The sequence below is a fragment of the Anser anser genome (assembly GCF_964211835.1).
Source record: "Anser anser genome assembly, chromosome: 1".
NCBI lineage: Eukaryota > Metazoa > Chordata > Aves > Anseriformes > Anatidae > Anser > Anser anser.
In genome coordinates this window covers 95,197,934-95,224,865 of record NC_139720.1, presented here as the reverse complement: position 1 = coordinate 95,224,865, position 26,932 = coordinate 95,197,934, and the positions used below count along the sequence as shown (strand labels likewise).

At 40.8% G+C, this 26,932-nt stretch overlaps 1 long non-coding RNA gene across 1 annotated transcript; it reads right to left on the bottom strand.

Annotated features, from left to right (window-relative positions):
- Positions 1 to 726: 726 nt before the first annotated feature.
- On the bottom strand, positions 727 to 26,932 carry LOC310892525. Its single transcript, XR_014578201.1, has 3 exons — positions 10,932 to 26,932; positions 934 to 1,059; positions 727 to 847 (listed from the first exon to the last, which is right to left on the bottom strand). It is a non-coding gene; the product is annotated as an uncharacterized lncRNA (long non-coding RNA).

Sequence of the window (26,932 nt, the reverse complement as noted above, 5' to 3'; positions counted from 1 at the left end):
ATATTGTTTGTACAGGTGACAGACCTGCAATGTCTCATTACATTACAAGCAGCAGCAGTTGCAAGTGACTTGCTTTATGTTGCCCATGCTTTTACTTGCCATGTAAAAAAAAAAAGCCATAATCTGTACTGCTGTTTCTTCATCTTCACAAGACTGTCAGGAGAGTTAAATTTCTTATAACAGCGTAGGTAAATGGCAAATACTGCACATGTATTAAAGATGGTAATTTGCACCGGAGCATATTTCAGTGCATATTTTGGACTGGACAATTTTATTCATTTTTGTCTTTACAGATGTATACACGATCTGCCTTGGCCCATTTGCCAATGCAAGTCATTTTGAAATTCACTGAACAATTATGTTTTGTTTCTTCACATTTAAGGCAGCAGGTATTTTGTGCCTGCAGGAGTCCTAGATTCCAAAATTTGCTGGCTTTATTTCTCTTCTTTTTGACTTGCAGGATATACTAATTGAAATGATGTTTGGAGGAATTCAAATCTATTCATACAAGGAAATGCATGCAAAGCCATAACGGAAACATAGAAAGTATAACCATTTATCAAGAGATATGAAATCTGTTGGCTTGGAAGACACTTCGAGTTTACTTATTCTTGTGGCCTTAGAGTTCATTTCTTTCAGAAGTCACAAAGCTTTATTACTGATGGAATTGGGTGATTCTGAGATATTTTAATTTATATGTGGATGATTTGAAATGAGCAGTTAAAGCTGTTAGCCACACTTTCATCTCTTAGGTTGACACCTTAAGCAGAACTGGTGGGATGAAACTGCAACTGTGTTCCTTTTGCTTCCTTTCTGTCATATGGACATTGCATATAGGATGTTCAACCTATTTAAAACATTGTGAGGAGATTAGTGACTTTGCTTACAAAATCTTCGGTAAGCAAGAAGCCAATGTTACCTCAGTATCCTTACATTTTTACATAGGGGCTCAACATTATAGAGGTGAAAATAGTTTGTCTCCATGTAGAACCATCTTGAGTTTCAAGTTGGAGGTGAAGGGAGATAAGCAGTGGTGATCTCCTCTGCCTGTGTTATTTCCTTTTTGCAAAAAAAAAAAAAAAAAAAAAAAGACTGTTTAACGTGAGGTATACAAGCATCTTGCAAACATATTAAATAGTACCTGAATATCTTTTTTTTACTGTTTCTCCTTAGCTATTATTAATAGCGATGAACATCTTACATTTTTCAGTCCCAAAATTTCAGAATTGTGTAAATTCTGGCTATCTCTAGCTTTGGATCCCAAAGGAAGCCATTTTACGTTGCCTCATAATCCAGAGTGCTGACTGCCTGCTCTTTGAGGATCCATGGTCCTTCACTTGGTGGTGCTGAAACAAGGACTAAGATGGCTTAGTTCTTGGCTTAAGAGGCTTAAGAGCAGAACCCCAAAAATGAATGAACAAATTTTGGGGAAAGGAAAGACATTAAATGACTTACATCAGATTTCACTGTGATAGCAGTGATTCCCTTTTCCCCGGAAAGCCCAGAAGATTCTCTGTTAGCATGGGCTTTGATGTATCTGAAGCTGACTGAATGTGTTTAACTCATGTCAGAAGTGTGTTGTCTGATTTGCTTTTTCATCTGACCCAGAATGCAACAGCAATATTCTTCAGATTAGATACTGCCAAAATGAATACTGGTGCTGACCAAAACTAGAATTCTGTATTTCGAATAAAATATATATTTTTAAAAGCCGATGATCTCACATAAGAATAGAATTCCAGCTGGTAATATATTTTGCTTTGTTGCCATTAGATCATTCCTATTGGGAAACGATGTATGAAGTAGTCTACCAAATAGTACCAGAAGAAGTCATAGATATGCACAGACATAAGAATTAACAAAATTTTGCTTTAATATTTCTGTGAATGCATTCATAAACAAGAAATGTGAGCTTGCAGTGATATGTTTCTGCAGAAAATGGTGGGAGAAAGACTTCTTTTTTCAGATAAGTTGCTTTATACTATTTGTATTTTGTTGAGAGGCCAACAAACAAACAAACAAACAAACCACACTCCCCCCCCCCCCCCCCCCCCCCAAATTAGGGTAGACACAGCACTGTTCTAGAAGGCTGTATGGATTTTGGACTGGGATAGGCTTCTGTTCAGAACACAAGCAGAATGAGGTTGGGTCAGTCTGTACCCACCGAGGTAGACACGTTCTGTATGGTGTTTTTACGCATGTATACATTTGTGTTATGTAGGGATGAAAGTCTTGGCAAATATTCTTATATGCATCTTCTACTGCATAAATAATTTTGACAGCTTTGTTGAATAAACCAGGATTGACTTCATATATACAGTTCTTGAACACTTTCCAAATGTGTTCATATAAATCTCTGTTTCGCAATCTGTTTATGATGAACTGTTACAAAGCCATTTGGCTCTAGTGAACATCTCACCCATTGTCTGTAGGTGTAACATATCTTTTCAGTATTACAAACCAACAGTAAGACTTACCACCAGCACCTGCAGGTTCTACAAATGAACTATCCCTTATACTGTCAGTGTTCCTAGGGATACAGATGCATCTTTTCCTCAAACCAAAGAAAAACTGCAGGAATTTGATGAAATGGATCTGTGCAAAGGAAATCTGTATATGATACAGCACTATGTCAGATGTATTATTGTATCTGATTTTAAACTGCATGTGTGAGTTTGTTGCAGCTGTAATTTAAAACTATGTTATCGATGGAAAACTGCAGACACCTGTACTTACCTTCCCTAAAGCATATCTGCTGTAGCATCATCTCAGAGGGCCTCAGATTTTCCCTAACATCTGCTGATAGTGGCTAGGTGGAGAGGGAAAACTTTTTCTTTTCTCTGTTTAGCTATGAATCCTTTTGGTAAGGTTCAGTGCAAGCAACCAAATCACTTATGAGAATGAAAGAAAATTTTTCCAGTATTAAAGAGAGTTTGCAGTCTTTTTAAATAGTTGTACTGCTGAGGTGGGTGTGGATAGAAAGTTGAAGTCTGGTAGGAAAGTTGCCAGAAAGCTGCAAATGCATTGCATTTGAATGTGCTTAGACAAAATAGCTCTGAATTCTATTTTTTCTCCCTTGGGTGAGGAGAGCTAAAGAAGATTCTGGATAGCTTATTTTCCTCATAAGCTGTCAGTTTGGTGTGATTTTGGTTTGTGAAAAGTGCAAAGCTAACCTGTCTTTGAGGGAAAAATGGAGACTCCCCTCTTTCTGAAATCATAATGCCTTCAGGAGAAGCTTAGCACATGAAGGGAGCACCACAAAAACTCTCTCTTCTCTCTGCTATTGCACGTGGGACTTACAGTCCAAGAGCCTGTTCTCTGCCCTTTTTCTGGTAGGGCAAGCTTCCATGAGATGAATTGGAAAACTGCTGTTGTACTCTTCTGAGTTTGGAGAGAAGAAATGCTTTTTACCCTTTGGCCAACCCCTAGCAGAGAGAGGTCTTATTTCCTCCCTATCCTCACCCTACAGAATGGGTAGGAATGTAGAAAAAAGGATCAGTATTTCCTTCCTTCATAGGTTCTTCTTAGGATTTTATGAAGCTCATGAATGACTACAACATTTACATCATTAGATTTTTGCCTCTGCACTTCTATAGCACAGTGTACCAGCTATTGAACCTTTAACTCATCTTCTTGTAGCATTTACCTATACTCTGGTGACCTTCCCTCCTGTCAGTCATTGAGAATGCTTATTAAATCTTCCAGAGTGGCAGCATATGGTGATGCTCCTCTCAGCTTTCTAGTACCTTGGAATAGCCAAGACATTGCGAAGTGTGTGTGTGTGTGGCTAATACCAGAGTTATTTCTATTACATTTCACGCAACTTCAAATGAATTTGAGTTATGATGCGAAAGCCAGTGAATTAATGTGTTTCTGGGTCCTTCTAGGGTCAGTTTTTGAAGCCATACAGTTATGTTTGGAAGATTGATTCTCTTGGACTCCAGAACTTCAATCTCAAGAGACATCTGTATTAAAGTAATTTAGTATCAGTCACAGGGCTTGTTTACATGGGGAGGTTGAGCAGCACTACTACAGCTGAATAGCTTTACTTCAGTGTAACTCCCCCATGTGGACACTGTGCTCTGGAATAGAACTGACTTATTTTGAAATAATTACTCACTAATTGTTCCAGAACAGAGTGTCCACAGGAGGGAGTTATGCAGAAGTAGCTGTAACAGAGTAGTTAAAGCTCAGCTGATTAAATTCACTGCATAGCAATGCCTTGTGCAAGGGTGGCACAAAATTAACGGGTAAAAATGCAAGAGTTAGTCAGCTTTGCTCTCCCTGACAGACCATGTTGGTAGCATTAGCTGTTTCGCCTATGCAAAGATTTGTAGTTTCCACAGTGCTTCGGGAAACTGCAGCATTTTTGCTTTGATAGACTTTCTTTGTTCTCCAAATAACTCAGTAAATTTAATATAAAATACAGCTTTGTCCTCTGTGTGACCCTCCTCCTCCCCCCAATTTCTTTTCACTTTCTAAATTGAATTTACACCCTTTTGAATATATAATACTTGGGTGGAAAATAAGCTTTTTATTTCTTTTTTATTCTCTTCCCTGACCTGCTGGTGTTTGTCAGTTCACTGCCGCCTCTTCATGCCTCTCATTAGCTCTTAGTTAAAGAATACCTTCTTGAAAGATCTGTTCACCCTGATCACCACATGGTCAGCCTTTACCACTACAAGGGAGGCAGAATGTCTGCTTTTGTGGTTGTTTTTTTGTCTGCTTTAAGGGCAAAAAGCTGTTTGCTGATACCACTTTCTCTTTATTTTCTAAAAAATATTTCAGACATTGCTGATAGCTGCCTGAATTACAAATGGTTGAAAAAACAGAGATGCTAAATAAAATAAGACTGTCATTTCTCTCATAGAGCCTTTGGTTGCAAGATATCTTTTGAGACTTTTCAAAAGTCTTAAGGAACTGAGGTTTTGTGCAAGCTGTTCTACAGATCTGAGAGTTGTATGTTTTAGTCCTAGCTCTGCTGAAGAATCACCATGTGGCCTTTGTGGAATCTTGTGTCACCATTTGCTCCAAAGTGAGTGTCATGTCACCACCCAGCACAGACATGCTGTAAGGCATGTCTTACCGTTAAAACCATCAGGTAACAGATGCCATGCCACTGCAAGTGCTAAGCATTACTTTTTATTGTGTAACTTTCAAGTTCTTAAAGAAAGCAAAAGAGGTGAAACTGAGAAAATCTTTCCATGATATGCTGTGGGTAGAACTGAGTTTCTTCTTCTAGTTCTTCAAGCCAGTTCAAATTTGGGTGCTTGCATGGCTGCAGAGGCGAGTCTAAGTTAATATGCCTCGTTTTCCAAGATGTAGCACTGTCCTAAAGTAGTCACTCATGGTACAGAGTAACCTGGCTACCCCCTGAAATGCTAGCAGACGAGGCCTGCAGCAAAGCCAGAATATATGGTGTGAGCATTAAATACAAGGGCTTTGGCATGGCGATTACGAGGGGTTTGAAATAGTCACCTTCAGTGAACTTTTGCATTAGGTTTCCGATTTACAGAAGAGTACTACTAGTCAGTGTTTTGGGAAGGATGAAGCTAGCAGAGAATAGGACTAAGAGTGAAGGAAAAGTTTAACCACAGTAAAAATCAAAATTAACACAGCAAAATGAGGTCAGCTGGCTCACCTTTCTGAGTCTAGCAAAGTAAATGTTTCAAAATAGTGAGGACTGCTAGTACAGAATTTAAAAAACAAGCAAAACAAACAAACAAACAAAAAACGCTCTAAATCTAGGGAGAGGGAGTCTGGAGTGAGGACGGAACATGCCAAACTTGCATGAAGTTCTCACGGTATAACAGAAAAATGGCTAAACCAGATCCCTTCCCTTCCCTTCCCTTCCGTCTCTCTACCTGTGCTGTTTCCAATGAACAGAAATCTTTTCAACTGTACATGTCTTTTACATATGGAAATCTGCTGTTCCTCCTCCCTTGTCCTGTTTTCTTCAGGTGGCTCAGTTTTCCCTCATAGGTCTTGCTGTGTAGACTTCCACTTGTTCTTCTTGCTCTCAGACCGTTTCCAGCAAATTAATGCCTCATTCATGCACTGCAGTTGAGGCTTTACCCATACCTCACCTAAAGGCTGAATGGCTACTTGATATGCCCTAAATATTTGTTTGCATGTTCTGGTATGATTTCTCTTTCTACTAGTTCTAATGTGAACTAAGAGAGGCAAGTACTTTTGCAGATAAACCAAATGCCTGCATTCAAATTCAGACTAATAATCAAAGTGAAAAGGGGGAAATGAGCTGAACCTGTGCTGTTGAGCTACTGAGCTTAAAAGGAGCTGGGAGTGAGGAGCGTTTTCCTCCACAAAAGTAAACTAAGAGGAGAACCAAGAAAATGGTAAGAGAAAGAGCAGCAAAGTAAAAGTGAGATTCTTAAAGCTAAATGCAATAAAAAGATCAAGCAGCTTTAGACTACAAAGGTTGTCCCTTGCTGTTTGAGCTAGAATTGTTTCCTCTAAGATGAAACCCATATGCATCATACAACTGTTAATTCAGACTGGGAATATTTTTAATGTGTGTTCAGAGGGAATAGAGGCATTCAACCGCTGTTAATGCAGTTCCCTTTCGTATATAAATAGTGACTGTATCATGACTGCTTGTATTCAAATTGGGCTAACTGTAGACAGTTTATTTAAAATATCACAACTTAACTATGTAACAATAATTAAAGTTGTTTTGTCTGGTTTGATGTGGAAAAAAGCAGAAAGTGGACTGGGGATTAAAGAGGAAACTGCAGAAGATCATGGTGTGATCAAGGGAATCAAGTGATCAAAAGACCTTTTCTTTCCTATGATACCAGGTATATTCATTTTGCCATGAATTATAGATTTGCATTTCAGCTGAAAAGCCCCTGAATTAATTATGCTGCAACTTTAGCAAGGCTCCTCAAATGTTACACTACAAGGTTACTCGGAGTTCTTTCGTCCAGCATGCTCTTTCCAAGGGTTTACTGTAGCAGCATATTTTGCTGTTTTGCTTTGAAATAGTGTCTCAGCAAGTACGGAGGAAGTATTAAAAATAAATAAATAAATACAAATCCATAGAAGGAGCTCAGGTAGAGCAGAGAAATCTCTTAATATGGACCGCAAAGTGCTGATCTGCAACAACTGAGGCTTTGGGCACTGAAAACTTAATGCCTTTACTTCTAATCTAGTGCAATGCCTCTGTGGAAATGAACTCTTAAATCTGCACTTAATTCTGACAAGTTGTACTGAGGCATAGAAGAGATTTTTCTAAAGAAAGATGGCAGATCTGTTTCTCTGACCTGGTTATTGAGTTACTGAATTCTGACATTAGCTGTCTACGTGTCCAGTGATATGATACTTTGCAGTCACTGGATAATTGCCTCTGCAGAAGGAGCAGTGCAGAACATATCTCTGAGCTCCTGTGTGTCCTCATTTCTCGGCAGATTTGTGGAAGACTAAAACCATTTTCAGGAGTACAGTGAAGTCCACTAAAATGTGTAATCCACAGCCCTGCTGAGAGCTCCATTTCCAACATGTGGCATTGTAAAGAATTCCTTGATGGAATATTTACTTGAGGTTGATTAGTTGGTAACTAACTTGTTAAACCAATATGCATTTAAAATTGTTCTTTGTTAAGCTGAGAGACAGGATGTTAATTAAAAAGAAGAATGTTTCTTCTAAATAAAAAGAAATTGTAAATCAGACTAACTGTTCACCTGCTAGACTCCTACAGCTCCTCTGCTGGAAGTGAGGGGATTCAGTGGGAAGAGGTTTTGAGCAGCATTGAGGTGATCAGAGTAGTCTCCAAGGTCCTGTCCTGAAGTACTGTGCTGCAGTTGTTTCAGCAGCAGTAACTTGTGTCTGAGCATCAGTAAGAGGATAGCAGGCACACCATTCATTTGTGTCTCCTTGGACACAGATCCTGGCTGACATACAGAGCATCTATGGATTTTTTTTCCGCACTCCCCATGCAACTCAAAAAAGTTGGCCCTGTGTTTCCTCAGGCTTCTCACCCCCCAGCTTGTTGTCTTTTCTAAATATCCCCAGTCCAACACGATAGCCTGACTCAGTAGTAGTAAACCAGTTTGCAACTATGCACAATTAAAAGATCTAATATGAAACTGTCCTCAGAGGGCTGCAAGATCTGATCAAGGAGGCAAAGATTGGTTTTTCTATCCTCTTAGCCTGGCATGTGAAGCTGTTTCTTAAAGAATTTAAACTATGTAATTGAGGGTCTTTGTTTTGCTTTGTATTTTTCTTGAAACAGGACTAATATGGAAATTTAAAGATCTAAGTGGTCCCTTCTGAAAGTTCCTAACATTGCTATCAGTATCATTCCTTTTTATAAACAGAACTGTTACAGTTCTAAGAAATAAAGTATTCAAAGAATGCACTCATAAAAGATTACGCATACAATGGAATTTTTTAGCCTCAATGGGAACAGAAGGCTTTGTGAGTGTTTGTGTGCAATGAACATAATGTTTAAATCAATTTTTAAGCTGTTGCTAATGAAACACCACCCTGTGAATACAGGGCTACAAGGCATGCTTAAAGATGCACAACATATCAGCTCCTGCCTAGCATATCAATGCCCTAGGGGTTTAGAGTGTGAAACATCAGTTCGAAAAGAACCATGCTAGAAGGGGAGGGGAGCAGGGCAACAGCCTGAAAAGCAGCTTGGAGTGATGTGAGATTTATTCCCTTAGCTCATGTTTTCCGTAGTTTCATCATATGACTTGGCAATTCTGCAGAGCTGGTGTTAAATACATCACGTAGGAGTGGGACAGAGATACTTTTGAGCCTTGGATGGGGACAGACCTCATAGAAATCACTTGACAGTTCCTACTTTTGTAGTCCAGTTTTTGTTTCTGTGGTGGTCTCCAGTCTCCAATTGCATAACTGATCTGACCACTCCTTTGTAGGTTTCTTTAGGGGGGCATGTCTGCTGACACTGGCACTACTCTGATTTATCAATTAGTGGGGAGGTTGGGGGTATCCTTTAGCTGCATCCTCCTTTCATGTACCTTTTGTGTTACCAGAAGTCCTCCAGGCAGATATCGTTCGCAATTCAACACCAGCATAGTTCAAGTTTTGCAATGCAGACATACCGTTTAGGATGAATGGGGTATTTCAAAGGTTTTGGTGAATGGTTTAAGTGGGTACCTTCCAGCCTATGAGGTGCGTCCAAGCCATTTCCTCAGACAGCTGTGGAAGTTTGTTTCTCAAGTTTGCTATAAGGGTCGCTGCCAGATGTTACGGGTTCTCTGTCTTGACTGGATAATTCTCAAGCTTACAATGAATTTTCAGTATGGGTATGTAAATATTTCCATTGCAGACAAACCTTTTCAAAAACATCCACAAAACCTTCATGCCATCAGAAATATTCTCTTGCACTCAAATTTGTTCCTATGAAATTTCATGAATTACAAGCAAAATGAGGGGAAAAAATCCACTCAGTAATTTTAGTAGTTTTTTCTTCAAGTAAATGTTTAGATCAACTGTTGCACAATAGTTGCCCAGAACTACATGGAGCTGAGTATCTCTGGTATGAATTTATCTCTGGAATTTCCACTGGTTAGCAGAGGTTGTTACATACTCATTTCAGCAAGGATAACCCACTAGAAAATAAGCCACTGGGAAATACTGCATCCATTTAGATCTTTCTTTGGTCTTTTCTTTTTTTGTTGTTGCTTTCATTTAACTATCATTGCATCTGGTGAGCACATTCAAACTCAGGAAACAAAAAAAAAAAAAAAAAAGGCACAGAGAGCAAGTGAGAAGTTCCTGGAATGTTACAAGCTGCTGTGTCACTGGGAATAGCAAGGCAGACAGGCAGAAAGCTCCTCTCTCCAAAGCTGACACCACAGTGGGAAAATTTGATACTTACTAGGTACTGAATTGACTGAAGCTGTAACTTTGAAGTAAATGTACAATTGCAAAGAAATGCTGAATATCTGGCTCTTCTCCTTAATTCATTTCTCTTCCGCTTAACTTTTATATACCATGCTCTTTAAGATAAGTTTTCTGAAATGCATTCTTTGAAATCGTATGGTCCAGATGGGCTTATGCTTTGTAGACATAAGGGTTACTGTACATTTTAAAATGACCTTTTTAAAAAAAATTATTTTAAACTGATGGTCCCATTCAGATAGTAAATTACAGTTTATAAATGCCTCTTAGGACGAAGCAAAGATTACCTTCTGTGCGTTAAAAAGACAGAAAGGATTTCCACCAGCAACAAAGCTGGAAGTGTCCTGAACTACTACAAAAAGCAAAGCCTGGTTCCCATGCTGTCCTGGGCACCATCTCTCCCAAAGAATGCTGTCTTCTGGCACATGCAGTTCTTTTAGCCTACAAGGATATAAGCCATTGCCTAACTCAAGAGCATGCATTGTCCTTAAAAAAATAACATCAGGATTGTATGCTTCTTTTCCCAGTCTTCATTTTCCTCTCTCTCATACTAAATAAAGTTTTTTTGTCAGTAGGTTTGTTTTTAAACAAACTGACAAGCAACTGTGCATGCTCTGACAGTTTTCCAAAAGGATAAAAACAAAGCAAAACTGAAGGGAGGTGTACAAATGAGGGGGTCTCATTTGTATTTCCTGTTTCTAACCTTTCCTTACCCACTCCTCAAAGGGCTGACCTTTAGCCTTACAATGTTCTCATTTTCTGGCTGGCATAATGGTGGAGGTCCTGGTTCTCTGCTCCGCTGAAGTGAGCTGAAAGGCTTTCCTTGGTTGATCCTGATGAATGGATTCATTGTAGAGGGTCAGCTCTCTTGACAGTTTGTCTTCCTAATATGACTATGTTCCACTGTAAGCAATAACTTTTGCTTCATGAGAAAAGTCATTTCAAGAAGATTAAAACATTACTCATTCCAGCTCAAGTTGAATATAGGGAGAGAGGAAGAAACGACAAAAAAGAAGCTTTAATCCATGTAAACATACCTGCATGTTTCTGTAGAATTAGAAATTTGTGACCTCTCCTCTTGCTACAAGTGCAAACTGCGTAGATCCAATGAAGTCTGTACAGTTCCTGTGGCATAAACAAGTGTAGTCACTTGGTCATGTGTGGTTCTTCATCCCTCCCTCCACCCAAGTGCTAGTAACTGTTGCAGTGGCCAAAAGAAAAATGTTCTTGTTTTTAACCCAAATGCGCATTTGTTTGCCTAACGTTTTAAAAACCACAACTGAGTTTTTGGGGTGTATCTACACAGTAATGGTAGCTCCACCCAAGCTGCAGGGGCTGCTGACAGCCTGGACCGGCAGCCATTATAATGGGTGGCTGCAGGCCGCTAGCTGCGGCGGCCATTTTGATGCGTGGCTGTGGGCCACTAGCTGTGGCGGCCATTTTGATGCATTGCTGTGGGCTGCCAGATGAGGCGGCCATTTTGATGCATGTCTGTGCGCTGCCAGATGGGGTGGCCATTTCGATGCATGGCTGTGGGCCGCTAGCTGGGGCAAAACCCCATGCTGCTGTCTGAGCAGCTTCTGGCAGGGAAGTTCACACCGGGGCTGCACCTGAGCATAGAAACATGGCCTCTGATGTTTTAACAGCCTCAAAACCTCCCCGTTTCAGGGAACTCGTCATGAAAAGTTTGTGGCTTTTAGGGGAATCAAAGCTCAATGGCTTAATTTTCCCATAATGTTCACTGCAGACAGGCTTGCCAGCCTTTTAACAGCACCTGGGTGAGGTGGCTTCCACAAAGAAGGCTGTGCTCCACAGCACTGCGGTGCCTGCCGCCTTTGCGTGGATGCCAGGTGTTAATGCGGGCGTCACACTGCGGCAACAGGCGGCTGGTAAGCAGCGGGGTGCGGACAGAGGGCCCCCAGATCCCCCCTTCCTTCCCTGGGCGACCGCGGGGGCTGCAGGGGACCCGCACTCAAGCGGAGGAGCTGCGGGAAGGTGCGGGGGTCCGCAGATGAGGCGGCTCCCTTCGTTCCTCGCCCTCCCTCCGACGGGAGGCTCTTCAGACAGCAGCTCCCCCCGCTGCTGAGGCAGCCGGTGCGGGAGGAGCTCGGCCTTCGGCCCCGCCAGGTGGCGCCCGCCCCCTCCGGCAGGCGGCCCTGAAGCGGCCCGGGGGAGCTCGCCCGCCGCCGCGGGCTCCTGAGGCGGAGGCGCCCGGCGAGCACACTGCCGGGCCTGCCTGCCGCCGGCCCCCGGCCGGCCAGTCTGGCCCCGGGGAGAAAGGTGCCGAGCCTAGCCGCGGTCGTCGGCAGAAAGGCGTGTGTTTTACGAAACCTTCCGCTGGGAACTGCTTGGAAGATGAGGGAAGCTTGACTTTCTGTAAGGGTCAGGTCTGCCTGGGTTAAGGCAGGGCTCAGAACCAGAGCAGCAGCGCCGAGCTGCAGCGCCCCTTCTCCGAGGTATTGATCAGGCTCAGGGGTCAAAAATACAGTAAAATTTAAATCTAGTAAAGTTTCGGTAAGATGTTTTGATAACTTCTGTCTTTATGAAACATCAGTTGGATTCAGTTATATCGGAAGCAGTTTTTATTTTGCTAATCTAGAGGGCTGCCATGAAATGGGAACATTGTCTTTCCTTTGGCTGTCATGGTGGTCAATTGCCTTTTTAGCTTAATCACAGTGAGACTGTTCTGGATTCTCATTTATACATTTCACATCTGTTTTCTTACTTGCTAGTTATAAAAGCTGAAATAAATTTTGTTTGCTTGGCAGTTGCTTATACGTAGATGAGATCCACTTTTCATAATTTTTAACAAGTACTGAATAAGTAGGGAAAGACCTACTTTACTGTTTAGGTCTAAGGCCCACAGAGAGAAGCATTGCTGAATGTTGCAAACTGTTGTCTCAGTTTGCACTAATTTTGCAGTGGCTGATAAGCACTCTATTGTACTTCTTAGAAACACCTGAACTTCCCAGAAATGGTTGAGGCATTCCAGTGGCAAAACAACACAGTTTTTCAGACTTCTGATGAGTTTGAACTTGATGACAAACTCAGACATTAAAAAGTGTTTAATGTAACGTCTAAAATAATTTCTCTTTAGTTTAGTTGGTTCCTTTGGTATGTTTGTGCAAAATGTTCCACATTGCTGGGGTTATCTTTTCTGTAATCCATTTGTAGGTAGCAGTCTTGTTAGTGCTTTGCACTGTTAATGCATGTTCTTACTCATTTTTTCCAAGACTAGAGGCTTAAATGAATTCCTGAGGACTGATCAGTAAGACTTCCCATAGGATTGTGAGGAAGTTGCTTCTCTGTGCCTTGTAGTTGGCTGAACTGTAAAATGGCAGTCGTGATGTTTTATCCATTGGAAAGGTCAAGACTTGTAGGTGAAAAATGTGACTGTAAATCCAGATCTTTAGGAATAGATGAGTTGGCTTTATGCTGTCTAGAGAAAGAGAATGAAAACTCCACCCTTTGGAGGTAACTGATCCTGTTTCTCTGAAGCGTTTGGAATAGAACTGAAGTATTTCACATGTATAGAAATCAACCCAAAGGCTATCCAAGCTCGCAAAGTGTCAGATGGGCCAAGCTCACCAAATACATGCAAAATTCCAAAAGCACTTTGGAAAATTCTTATTGTCCTTCCACTGGCAATGCTGAATTTTTCATATCCCTGCATAGAAATGTTTATCGTGCATAAAATTATTACAGTATGGTATTTATAAATATAATTTACTTCCTCTCACTGCTCCAGAAAGAAAGGAGATTAACTTTATTTGTCCATGCTAATTTTTACCATTGAAGCATTCAGCTTGAACGCTATAAACATCCTTTAATCAAAATACTGTGGAATATCGTAAGTGATCATGGCTAAATTACTTCTATAACAGTGGATTAAATAGACTTGTGTTGTTTCCACAGGATTTTTATAATGAGAACAGGGGTGGTGATGATGGTTTTCAGTTAAAGTACAATTACTTTTGTAACTTACCAAATTTGTTCTTTCAGATGCTTGTAACTTTCACAGCTTTCAGGTTGAATTGCTACATTCTTGCTTATAGACATGCAAAAAAATTTATCAGGGAAACTTTCAACAGAATGATTACACCCTTTTTAAGTAACACTGGTGGCAAATATTAGAATAGGCACAGTGAAGAACACTTCCACTGTTCCTATCAAAACATAAATGTGCATATGCTTATCTTAGCAGCAATTCAGCTACAGATGTTATAACTTGCCTTTTTTGTGGTTCTCACTGAGACCCAAAACTTCGAAGACTAGTTTTTAAAGTTGGAAACACTGGCTTAGAATTGTCAGTACCTTTTTATTTGCAAGCAGTGCCAAGGACATAGGAAATACTGTGCTTTAGCAGCATCTCTGTACTTACTTTAGCTGGGCATAAAATGCAAATTGCAAAGGGGAAGGAAAAATGCAGCACTTTTAAAATATATTACCTGTCTCTCATGTGTTTTCCTGCTGATCTTCCTTATGTAATATTTAGCTCTGATTCTTCAGATTGCGGAGAAATGCTTTTGTGCATTTTTTTTGTGCAAACAGGTTCTTTAAAACTCTGACATGCTTTCACAAACACTTCAGGAAAGCTGTGAGTTCCACTGCCTCTGATGATATACTTAGTTAGAAAGCTTACAAGACCGAACATAAGTGTTAGAACAAAGACTCCTGGCTTCTGTTTCCCACTTGGTTATCATCCAGCCATTTAAAACCCACAAATGACAGGCATCCATTTGGACTGGTAGTTACAAACTTTTCATAGGTGGGAAAACTGAAGTTCAGGAAAATCGCAAGAATCTGGTGAGAAGGGAATCAGCATCTGAAACAGGATGCAGCTCTGCTGTAGGCAAGGTTTTAACCCCCGTATGTCAGCTGTTTTCTTACCTCTGGGCAAATTGTTTAGTCAGTCTCTGCTTTCTTATCTGAAAATGGAAATAAAAAATGTGATTGAAAGATAATACCACTCAGTTGTTTAATATAACACTCCTCCTTTGCTTCCTTTTCCCTGTAATTGTTGCCTGTATGAAGATGCCTAAGGAAGACCCTATGGTAAGTTGTAAGTTAACACATTATATAACACGAAGTTCAAGTGCAGAAAGTTTCTGTACAATCCATGTATTTTTCATATGTGGCTCCGTCCTCAAGTTTCAAAGAAATAACACATTCAAGCCAAATTTGAAGAATTTCTTTTTGGAACTTTCACACCGAGGAACTTATTCAACCTTTCCAGCAGTTTAGAAAGCCATGCTTTTGAAAATTTTTGTGTAGGTTGCACTTGTGTCGACATTATTGAAGTTGTTAATCATTGCTTTTCATTCTGCTCTGAAGCAGAATACTGCCCTGTCAGACTCTACAGATTGCTTACTGCTGAGCTAGAAGATGACTTTCTTCAACAGCTATCCCATTTTTTTACTGCCTTCTGCTATCTCCCCAGTGTCTCAAAAATCTTTTTTAGTATACTGTGTCTGGAGGTCCGCCTAGTGTGCTTATGGCCTGCAAAAGATGAATCAGGAACACTGTTGTGAGAAACACGTTTTGAATTTAGCTACCTATTGAATATGTATGTGCCAGTTTAGTAGCTCCATGAGAGATACAGTATCATATGTATCCTAGGAGAGCTGTTGTAGCCTGTCCCTGCTTCATTTTGGTTGTGCTGCATGTATAATTTCATAAATAAACATTTATTCACAGAATGTAAATTTGGCTGAATCATTCCGCATATGTGAATCATTTATTCTTGAACAGAGTAACATTCAGTATTCAGTAACTTAAATATTATATAACCACTTCAAAACTTGTCCATTTGAAGGAAAAAAGAAAACACAATTTTCTTTTGGCCTCTTTCCTTCATTTCCGTAGCAACCTTTTCAATTGCAATTCTCCTTTGAAACACAAAAACAGCAGCTCCATTTTATTCAACAGAGCTTTAGCTTGTGTTTATCAAAGGCATAGTGGGAAAAAAAATAACCTTTTACTGTCTTCTGATTCTTTTATTCTGTAGAGCTGACACAGCTCTGAAAGAAGGACTGAAATTATGTCACATGCACCATCAGAGCAGTTTAGTAAATTTTTACCATTTATGACACAGGAACAAACCCGCCAATAGCAGAAACCTAGCAAGTGTCACTGAGTCACATTAGGAGCATCAGTTTGTATGTCCAACCTCTCTGGTACTGTCAGCAATATAAAAGAAAGTACATACCTTGTATGATTTGCAGTGCGCAGACTGAGCTTATATGCTCTGTGAATGATTTTGTGTAATTGCAAGTCAATAAATGCATTACTGGAAGCAAGGAGCTTTATGGAGACACTAGAGTCCATTTTGCAACTGTAGCCATCCATGACTAACTGCTGACTGCAGAGGTACACATTTCTAATTGTGAGTTTGCACGCATGGGGATTTATGTTAGAGCAAGAACAATCACATGAAAAACTGCAATCTTAGATTTCGCAGTGCCTTTTCTGCTGTGAAACAAGAAAAAGTTGGTATTTCAGTAGCAGAAGCGTGATTCACCAATACAAGCCCTGGTTGCTTCTGAAATAGGCTTATAGGGTAAGAGGAGGAGGAATTTAAGTATCTGTTTAAATACACATTTCCCTATATATATATATATATTTACTTATTGGAAGTGGTAATTTGACCATGTAACAAGAGGCTCACTAACGCAGGATCAGCTTTTGTGTGATTCCTACCTAGTTTGCCATGAGTTAGCTCTTACGTGGTATGAAAAGCTTGGCAAGTTCAAGGATGTGAGACGTGTTCCGTTCTGGTTCTCTCTGCAAGTACCTCCATAGGCATGTACAAGGCTTTGTGCCTTCATCTATTTTGGAGTGTTTTCACAGAAAAACAACTTGTCAATCAGCTGGGCTCACCTAGCAGGTTCTCACAGGTTTCTGTTAGCTGCTGTTGTTCTCTTGGACTAGCAAACTTGTGGCCAGTCTGTTTAAGCTAAACTGTTGTTTAATTCTAACAACAGAACCGAAGCATAACATTAGATAAACAGGATATTAAAATTACATCAAGTCTGTACGTAGTTCACTTTTCCAAAAGCCTGCCTTGGCTCTGACTTCTTCTTCCCAGGCATCCTAATAGGTATACTTCTCCCTAATTTTTCATATAGAAGACTCTGATTTCTCAGTCTCAAGATATAATCTCTCTCTCACTTTCTCTCAAGTTCACTTCTTGAAAAATTCTTGAATCCCTGGGTTCCTGCTCTTGCTGCAAGGACTGCTCATCTCTTGGAAAAAAACCTTCAGTTCCATCCAAAAAAAAATATGTCTTGCCCTAAGTCTCAGCTGTATGGTGAAGAGTGTTAATCTAGTCCCACCTTCATTCTCTAGCTTAACTGTCTAGCTGTTACGGTGGTTCAATAGCTGTATACAGTGAAGATCACAATCAGTCAGTGTATGGGATTCAGGATTCACAGGCAGCTCCAAATCAGTTACAGAGGAGAAACTTGTTCTTTGCTTTTAGCCAAAAGAAGTAAATGAAGAAAGCAGTATGAAATGTTACTGATGTTTACTCTCAAGCGTAAGTCTAAGTAGGGAGGGCACAAGGAGCTACACAGACACGCTGCAATCAGTCAGTCTATGATCTGCCTCCTTGCTATGTTTCAGGGTGAGCAGGGGATTTCAAGTGTCTAGGTGATTAGAGATCAAGCCTGTATGAGACTCAAAGGGATTTCGTGCATTTAAGTCCTCTCTAGACACTATAGGCTACCCTATGATGCTTTCTTTTTTAGTCCATAATATTAGAAAACTGCAATGTAGCAGCTTCTTTGAGCTGAAATGTGTGTCTGCTATGGTACTGCTGGGCTTGGAAAAGCACAGTAGGCCAGATGCATGTCTAATGTGGCTAGGCTCAACGATCCTGAAAATAGGATGTGGTTTGATCCAAAGTGGGAGATATTAGCTTAATTTTCCATCTGCAAAAGAGTTCCACTGTTGTTTACATTACTTCTCTCAACCCTCCTCAGCCCCAACACTTGGTACAGTTCTTTGAAAGGGGGTCATTCACCCTCTCCTTGCACAGGATATTCCTCTGTAGCCTCCCAGGTCTCCGAGAGCCCCCTCTGTTCCCTCTTACTTTACCTTTGCAGACCTTGGCACTCTGCTAACTATTCTTTCAGGCCAAAAAGCTCTGGATGTGGCTCCCAGCAGGGCCATTCAACACTGCTGTTGAGTCAGGCAAAGGGCTGAATACAAAACATGTGCTGCTCCTGCTCCTTGTTACACAAGCTATGCTTCCTGCCTCCCCACTGCCCAGCAGAGCTCGCAGTGCAACTCCTATTTAATGAAAACATCTGACAAAAAATAGTCTGTTATCAACTTAGGACTTTAAAAATGGTCTTTAAGCCATTCAGTTGTGTTAGAGTCCTGCTTATTTGATCCTCAGTTGCTTCTGTATTATACCTGCTGTTTCTGGAGCCTGGTCCAGTGTTGTGTGATCAAACTTAGGAGGCAGGAGTAGGTAAGGAATTGGAAAAAGTTTTTTTCTTCCACTAAGCAATTACCTATTATATAATGACTGTTTTCCAAAACTAGTACAGTCTGTATTCCTGAAAGAATATGATATAATGGTACAGTGCATAACATGTATACTGAAAATTGGATTTTGCATGGATGTATACAGGAAAAAGAATAGGCATGCAGGAAAAACATGTTGTGCAAAAGTGGTATTCTGCTTTTGAAAATGTGGTCTGCTACCCAGTGGAAACTTGATGCTTTTCAAAAGTAAACACTTGAAAACATATCTTTATTGTAAGCCAGGTGTACTATATGTCTTAAAAGGTAGCCAGAAACTCCTGAATGGCATAAGAATACTCCAAGTTCTTCACAGTTTGAGAGGGCAGAGGTTGTGACTGATGACATTTCAGGATGCCAAAGAACCAAAGGCCTCTGCAAGTGAGGCTGCATACACTAATAAACCCTGAGCCCCTGGACAGCAATTTGGAGTCTGCAGGAAGTGATACCTCCTCCTGCTCAGCCCAGTGATGGGACAGAGCTGCCACAAGCCACCTCTGCGTAAGAAAGGCAGAACAAAGTTACAGAAAAGCTCAGGGAATGGTCCAAAAGACAAAGGCTGTGGCTAGAAGGGGCCATGCAGAGAGGGCAGTGAGGGATGATGGTATCAGAGAAAAAGACACCATGAGCTTTCAAACCAAGAATATGAGTGACATTGATAGGAACACTGCAGAGAAGGGGAGGGAGCTGTCTGCAAGATGCACAGCAGTGAAATTGAGAACACCTGATACTTACAGCTGGCTGTGTGATCATGGCAGAGTCTTTTCCTTATGCCTCAATTATCCAACTATAAACTGGGAGCTTGTCTCATAGGGAGTATTTATATTATTTTGGGTTTTGTTCGATAAGGTGTAAGAAAGGAATACTTAATGAAATCTTGTCTTCAGCAAAAGCCTCAGTGAATTTGAGAATTTCACTGGCAGACATCTGGGCACTATAATGTCATTGGCGATAATTTTTTTTCATGCAGAAGCAATTGATTTTACATACCCTGTAGTATTCTGTATCAACCATGGTCATTTTAAAGGCACTACATACATTCATGTCTCAGATTCAGTTAGATCATTTCTGAACCTTACAGTATTCTTGTTCTAAACTCATAGGTACAAGGAAAATCCTTAATATTTTCCATTGTGTCAGGTGGTGCAGACGCTCTCTAAAAATCAAAAGTCTTGCTATGCCATTTCTCCTGCCAACATCTCTGAATGCTGAATGAGCTAAATTTCATATTTAGGAGCCAAAATAAATATTTCTGCCACTTACTGCTCGGTATTAGCCTGATTCCACTGTAAGCTACAGTAAAGATGTTCCTGGAAAACAAAATCATTGGCTGATGATCTTCTTTCAGAATATATTAGAAAGCTGGATGTATTCTGACCATCAAGTCTACAGGATTTAAGTGAAAATAGATCAAGAAGGTTTCTATAGTGTGTTTTTGTAGATGCTGACATGCATCTACAGGGGAGTATTTATTTCACCTACTGTGAGCTGTCTTACAATGCAGACAATTAGTCTAGTCCCTTGCATAGGCTTTTCCTGTGGTCAGCAGAGGAAGATCAGCAGCTTCAGAAAGCCTTTGATGACTATGCTGGGATCAGATGAATTTCCCTGAGGTGTCTGTTTCATTGGCTACAGAGAAAGCCTGTACAATCAGCCAAGTCTAGACGCCTAAGTGATATAAGTGACTACAACTGTCTATGATAAATCCACCTGGTACTGTAAGTGTATGTTCATATACAGCATCGAAAACTTGGAGAGCGCAGAAAGTGCAAAGTGGTGTGGTGTAGTGAATTTATTGTTTTATGCAGCACAGAGACATCTTGCTGTCAACTGTGATTTATCCCAAATTTGTCCCATTTCTAACCTTGCCTCCCAAAGTGGAAGGGAGCTCTCTAACCACATACGTATCCTCACACACCAGGAACAGTTTCTTCTGCTGTGTGATGTAGAAAATTTGTAAGTGTGTATGCTCGGATGTGATCTGTCACGCCCCAAAACTCGTGCAGAATTACTGTTTGATCACACCACGTCTATTTCAGAAAACATTTCTTGGGATGTTACAGTATTTTGCACAAACTATTTCGATGAAATGCTAATGAAATGCTGTGTGCTTTTGCAGATACAAACTGAAGTAGATATATAAAAGGAAACCAAACTGATGAAAAATTAACCTGCTGTCTATAAAGTGTTAGTCTCAACATCTTGCATCTCTGACTAATATATTACAAAGTTAAGGGATTGTCACAGAAATTACTTGATAGTAAGTAAGTAATAAGATAGATATTAATGATGTCGATGGTAGCATGTCACTATCACAGGTGTGGTTGGTAGCAGTACCTGTCTGCCCCCATTCTCCTCATAATAAGATACTTCTTTTCCTTGTTTTATAACTTTGTCAAATTTACACAGTTTGGGCTGAAAATTTCCATGTCAGGTGTCTGCCCGAGGCTGCTTATTTTGGAAAACTCAGTTCAGCTATTTCCAAAAATAAGACTAGAGGAAAATATGTTAGTTCTGACCATGTTTAAAAATCCGTGGCAAACTTCCCTGAAAAGCTCTAGAACTCAAATGCCTTAGGGCACAGATGAAGCATTTTCTGGGGTGATGAGGCTGAAAACAGAGAGGAAAAGCTGCATGTCAATAGCAGGACTTCTGTTGTTCCACTCAACACTGAGCACATATGGTCAAGTTATAAGCCTCCAAGAAAGCATGTTTTGTATGGGCTTTGAAAAGGCCTGCTTGAATTCAACAGTGTAATATTTCCAAAGTCTCTCTCAATACAGGCTATTTTGCACCTTGGGGGTTGGCAAGACTTTCCTTGCAACTACAGATGTGTGCTGTGTCTGATTTAGGTCAGGGCAAGGAAAACAAATAATTGAACCCGCACTGGGACAAGAGGAAAAGATTTAGAGCAAAGATGGGAAGAAAAGTAGGGCAGAGAGAGTAGAGCTGGTTGAGATTTTGACTCAGGCAAGGGAGGAAATAGGGAAGTAGACAGATACCCGAAATCTAACAAGTCACTGAAACACAAAGGCAGAACTTAGCACTGTTGGGGAAGGCAACAAGACCAGAGGACTTGGGAATGAGGAGACAGATCTGGCAGTAAGATGTTCTTTGAGGTATGAACTGGCATAGCTGGGAAAAAGACTGAACAACGGTAATGGAGATGAAGGGGACAGAGACACTAGAAGTGGGGCTCAGGACAGGTGGTGGGAGTAAGACAAGGAGCTGAACAAGGAGACAGATGTGAGTGATACTCATAACATGGAGATGGGATGAGGGAATTATCCACAGCTAGTCAAGGAGACAGAATTAAGGGAGGAAGATGTAAAGGAATGAAACTAGGGCTTCCTGAACCAGAAGATGGACTCTGGAATCTGAATCCTTAGAAATGGCCTCTGGGAATGGACAAGTGAAGGAAGAGAAACTCCTCAGACCTGGTCCTAAATATAAGCAAGATGCTTAAGTGATCCAGGACCATGTACTTCTGCTTATTTTATCTATGCCAAAGCTCTGAAAAGTTGATGGGCTTCTGAGGATAATGAAGGAGATGAAGTATGCTAAGGAACATGTGCTTCTACTGAATCTTTGCTCTCCCAGTTTCTTCAGGAGAAGGATGTCCTGGTCTTCAGCACTCCCTTTGGCAGTCTGACATGGTCATACCATTTCTTCCCAGGCCACCAGCAATTTCCTTAGGGTGGTGAGAAGCACATATTGTCAGGGCCCTGAACAAAAAAGTCCGTGTCTTTTCTACAGGTTTGGCTGCCTGGGCTCAAGGTCAGCTTTGCTAATGCAGCTGTCTACAGCTGGCTGTGAGTCAGAGGGAAGCCTTGGCGCGGTCTTGCCCACTTTCCTTGGGAACTGCTTTTAAGCTGAGGCTTTTTCCCTTGGTTCTAGCCTGAGCTTCATTGCAGCTATGCCCATGCCTAACTGTATCTGTTGTTCATCCTGACCTGCAGACTTGACTTCCTGGCTTGACCTCAGACCTGCCTCATCTCTACGGACTTGTCTGGCTGTCTGGACTCTTGGCTGTTAAGCCTCCCTGGGATGCCATAGGACTGCATCCCTTCTTGGAGAGGGCACTGAGCCTGCTTGCCTCTCTGTCACCCCAGCTGCTGGCTCCCCTTCCCTTACGGAGCTGCACCACTCTTGGTGCGCCCTGACAGTTCTGAGAAGTCTTCAGGTGGCTTTTCAATAGGGTAGGGAAGTGAATCTATAAATAATGCGTTAACATGGTTTGTACCAAGCCATTGGTTAAAGCTCACATATGAGGCTGGAGCTCATTACATTAAAGGATGTGTGTTTCCACCTAATGAAATGGCAATCTCAGTAAATAAAATAGAAGGTAGGAGAGAAAAAAGAGGACGGAGGACATAAAGATGTATGAAATCATCCATATCAGGCCAGCTAAAGAACCAAATTATAATCCAGGTTTTTGGGCTCACATATGGGTCATGCTGGCAACAGTCAGAGATACGAAAAATGTCCTCACCTGAAATATCAGCTACTTCTAGCTGCTCTTTGACCTGTATGTTGTTAATTAGCTATTTTTTTCACAGGACAGACAAGGAGTCTGGTTTGAGGCAAATCTGAAGGAAAGGGGAGGGTGTTGTCTTTACAAATGAGATCAGGATGCAGAGCCATAAAATTACACCCTTTTCCTTGCTGGGTAACCTACTGCTGGCTTGACTTGGGATTTCATTACTATAGCTTTACACCAGCGTAGTCGTGGCAGTAACACTAGGAAAGAACTGGAATTAAGCCTTGGCAGATCAGGAAGAAGTGTTCTGAACATTTATCCTACTATTTTAGGGGTAAAATAGTATTTTTTCATAAACATTTATCACATTGACACTTGCTTTACTGCTTGAAGCAATTTTTTTTCAAGTTCTGTTCAAGAATGTAAATGTCTCTACTGTGTGTCAGCATTCATAAACTTGACTTCAAGAGAAACACAATGCAGTATTTATGTCCAATAAATATGAGTGGAGTGCCCAAAGCATTAATATTTGGAATGAATCCTAATATTGTACATTCATATTTTAGTGCATGAAAATAATTTGTTTCTGGCAGTACATTATTTGAAGCAGTAACCTATGTTTGACTTAAAAAGATAAAATCTTATTAATAAATCCAGAGCACACAGTACTATTGCTCTTACACAGTCTATATCAACAAGTGCACAGCTGATTTATGAAATAAAAAACCCCACCTCTGCTATAGGCTAATGTCTTGGTCAGCCAGTTTTGACATTCACATAGCCAGCGCTTTACTGAGTAATGGTGAAATGATTGGGTAGGCTGTATTTGACAGTGTGTCTGTGACTAAAGGAAATGGAGCTCAGCGCGTTCCAGCAGGTACCGACTTGTAATGTAGGAAGAAGAGAATGTGAGATTGTGTGGCGTGGCATATGCAGTTTATAAGTACAGATTCGGAGTATTTTTTCAAATGGGAACACCAGGAAAGAATTGCACAGCTAATCCCAAATGAGTGCCATGACACCTTTTTTCAAACTTACTGTTATGTATTTATTTTATGTATATTAGAGAAAGTACTTCAGGAATGTGTTGAAAATTTGTATTTGCACTTCAAAATAAAAAAATATTTAGAAGTAAATAGGATTTAACCAGATTCTGAAGTATGTGGACTTGGACCATTAAGTTCAGAGGCAAAACCCACCAGACACGAAACCCCTACCGGGTGGGAAAATTCAAGTCTAGCTCCATAGTGCCTGGCTGAGGCCCAGGCCTGTAATGCAGTATTTGCATGCAATCATACACATAGAAGAGCAGAGAAGGATGAGAGGGAGATCCTGTTTTGCTACATCAGAGATATTTGGGGTAATTCAAATGGAGTAGTAAGGACCACATATTTACAGCACCACAACTAAGTGAAGAATATGGTCCATGGTCTCCAGAATGTTGAAAAAGAAAAACAAATGAGGGCAGTCTCTTGAAAGTTCTTTCTGCTTTTAAACTGTTGAAATTATATAACATTTAGTAATCCCTTCTTTATTTTCAGACTTATTTGTTAGGTCCAGGAATTATTATTTCTTCTTGGCAACAGTAAATCCATCATTCTCTAATTTCCCCACCTTGGAAATTGCATTTTTTATTTTATAGTTGGCATCATCCTCAAAAGAAAACAGACAAGCTGCTAGTCAGTGAGAGAAAGGAAAAGAAACATTAAAGAAAGGAAAAGAAAAAAAAATCTTCAAATCATGTTTAGCCCCATCTGGCCTTAGAAAAACATGGAAATGGGTGATCAAGTGCATTTTCCAGGATGGGCTGCCTTTCAAGGGAAACAAAATCTGGATATTTCTATGTCTAGACCACAGAAGAAAAAATGCTTTAGTGCTAATTAACCCATCAAAAGCTTACAAACCCTGAGTGGTACTCGGCAAAATATGTAGGGAAGTTAGCAGATTTAAGTTGCCAAAGGAAGTGTGGGAGGGTGCAGCCTGGGAGTCAGGAGATCTGGGTCCTACTGCTTGCTCTGCCTCTGGCTTGCTCTTTGATTTTAGTTGCATCAATAGCTTCCCTTATCTCCGCCTCACTGGTCCCCACGGTAAAATGGAGCTGTGATATTACTCTCTGTCCAAGAGCTTTCTGGTACTGAGAGATGAAAAATGCTGTGAAACAAGTGCTAAGTGTCACTCTCCTGCATGGTGTATGATTTATCTGGCCATTATCTGGGTAGAAATCACACTCTGTAAGGTTGTATGCCAGATGCTAGTCAGTCACTGAGTAAGCACTCCTGTAGGGCCAGCTGTATTGCTGAACAGCTAAATGTATCTGAAAGTAGTGTATGCTTCTCTCACAGGGTAAGAGATCAGTGAGAAAAATAATATTTGTTTCTAAGGGATGTTTAGAGGGCTGTATTGATATCAGCTCTTTGGGACCTTATTAATTATGCCTTAGGCAGATTTTTTGAAAGACTAAAACGTGTGCCATGAACATGCCCTTAAAAATAGTTTCAATAGTGATGTAAATGAATAGCTAGAAATAATATTTCACCCAGGCAGGTGCTGCCTTTTATTCTTCCTGAGCTTCTCAGCCCTTCTCAGTGACCACCTGCCATTCTGGTCCTGCTGGTTGTGTGGATGTCATTCCCATAGGCCTGTTCTTTGAGTTAAACAAATACCCTCTGCAAGACAGAAAAATCCACATGAGCTGCATCAAAGAGAAATAAAATCCAGGCCTACCTGGAACTGGAAGAACAGTGACTGTCTAACATCTGAGTTTTTATCTGCTACTCCCTTGTCAGCTCCTTGTGATGCCTTGGCAAGCCTCCCACTGCTTTTACCACAGCTGCCAGCTCAGACCTATCTGTACTCGTTTAGCAGTCTGCATTACCCCCTTCCCATATGGAAACACATGTTTCTCATCTCTTTACATGCCACCTTTTTCCTGGATTGGGCTGAGCTTTCACAAGCTGGGGATTTCAGAACCTGCTAGAGAGGGAAGAAAAGTTGGCGAAAGGCTTTTTCAGTGACAGCTAAGAGCTGCTAGAGCCTGAAAACTTAGATGAATCTTCTACACAGCAAGGTGATTAATGTATACTCAGGAAAGGAACTTGGCAGGGAGAGAATGGGACCTCTTTACCAGGCACTGAGCAGCTGTGTAGGATCAGAGCACTCCAGTCCCTCTGGATGGGCTGTTGCCTGTGCAAGACGGCACCAAGGTGGCAGTGTTAACCTCCTTGTCAGAGTTGGAAGGAAGAGGAGTAGGGATGGGGAAATATGGGTTACAGCAGGTGGAAACATGGAACAGAATGTGTGCAGTCTTTTTCAGATCATGCAGGTCTCCTTGCTTTCTGGAATTTGGCATTTCTTCCATGTTTCTAAACTTTCCACACTAATAAATTAGCTCACTGCTTTGCTTAGTGTCTATCTAGCTGATGTTTAGGTTGTCACCCACTGATTGGTAGTGTGAGGAGTGCCCAAACAAAACCTTACAGTTCCACCAGGTTGAGATGCCAGTTCACAGGGAACACTGGCTTGCGTGTTTAAATAAATCAATAAACATTGGTACCTTAAGTTTCTAGACTTGTCTGCTAAGGTCCTCCACTATGCTTCTCTCAGCTCTTTTTCTTCTATATTGCCTCTTCTTTTCTCTCTCCAGCTTCCTAAAGTGTATTTTCATCTTTCATCCTGCATCATATAAGTCCGTATTCTCATTCATTCTCATTTGGGATCTCATCTCTCCCTCCCCACACTTGCATCCCTTTTACCTGTCTTTGTCACAGAATCACAGAGTAGCTGAGGTTGGACTTCTCTAAAGGTCTCCAGCTCCACAACCTCTCTGGGTACTTGTTCCAGTGTTTGACCATTCTCATAGTAAAAAAAAAATTTCTTACTCTAAGCTGAGTTTTTCGTATTTCAGTTTGTGCCCATCACCTCTTGTTCTGTTAGTGCACACCCCTGAGAAAAGTATGGCTCCATCTTTTTAGCTCCCTTCCCTCAGGTATTTATACACATTGATAATATTCCCTCTCTCCTTTGCTAAGA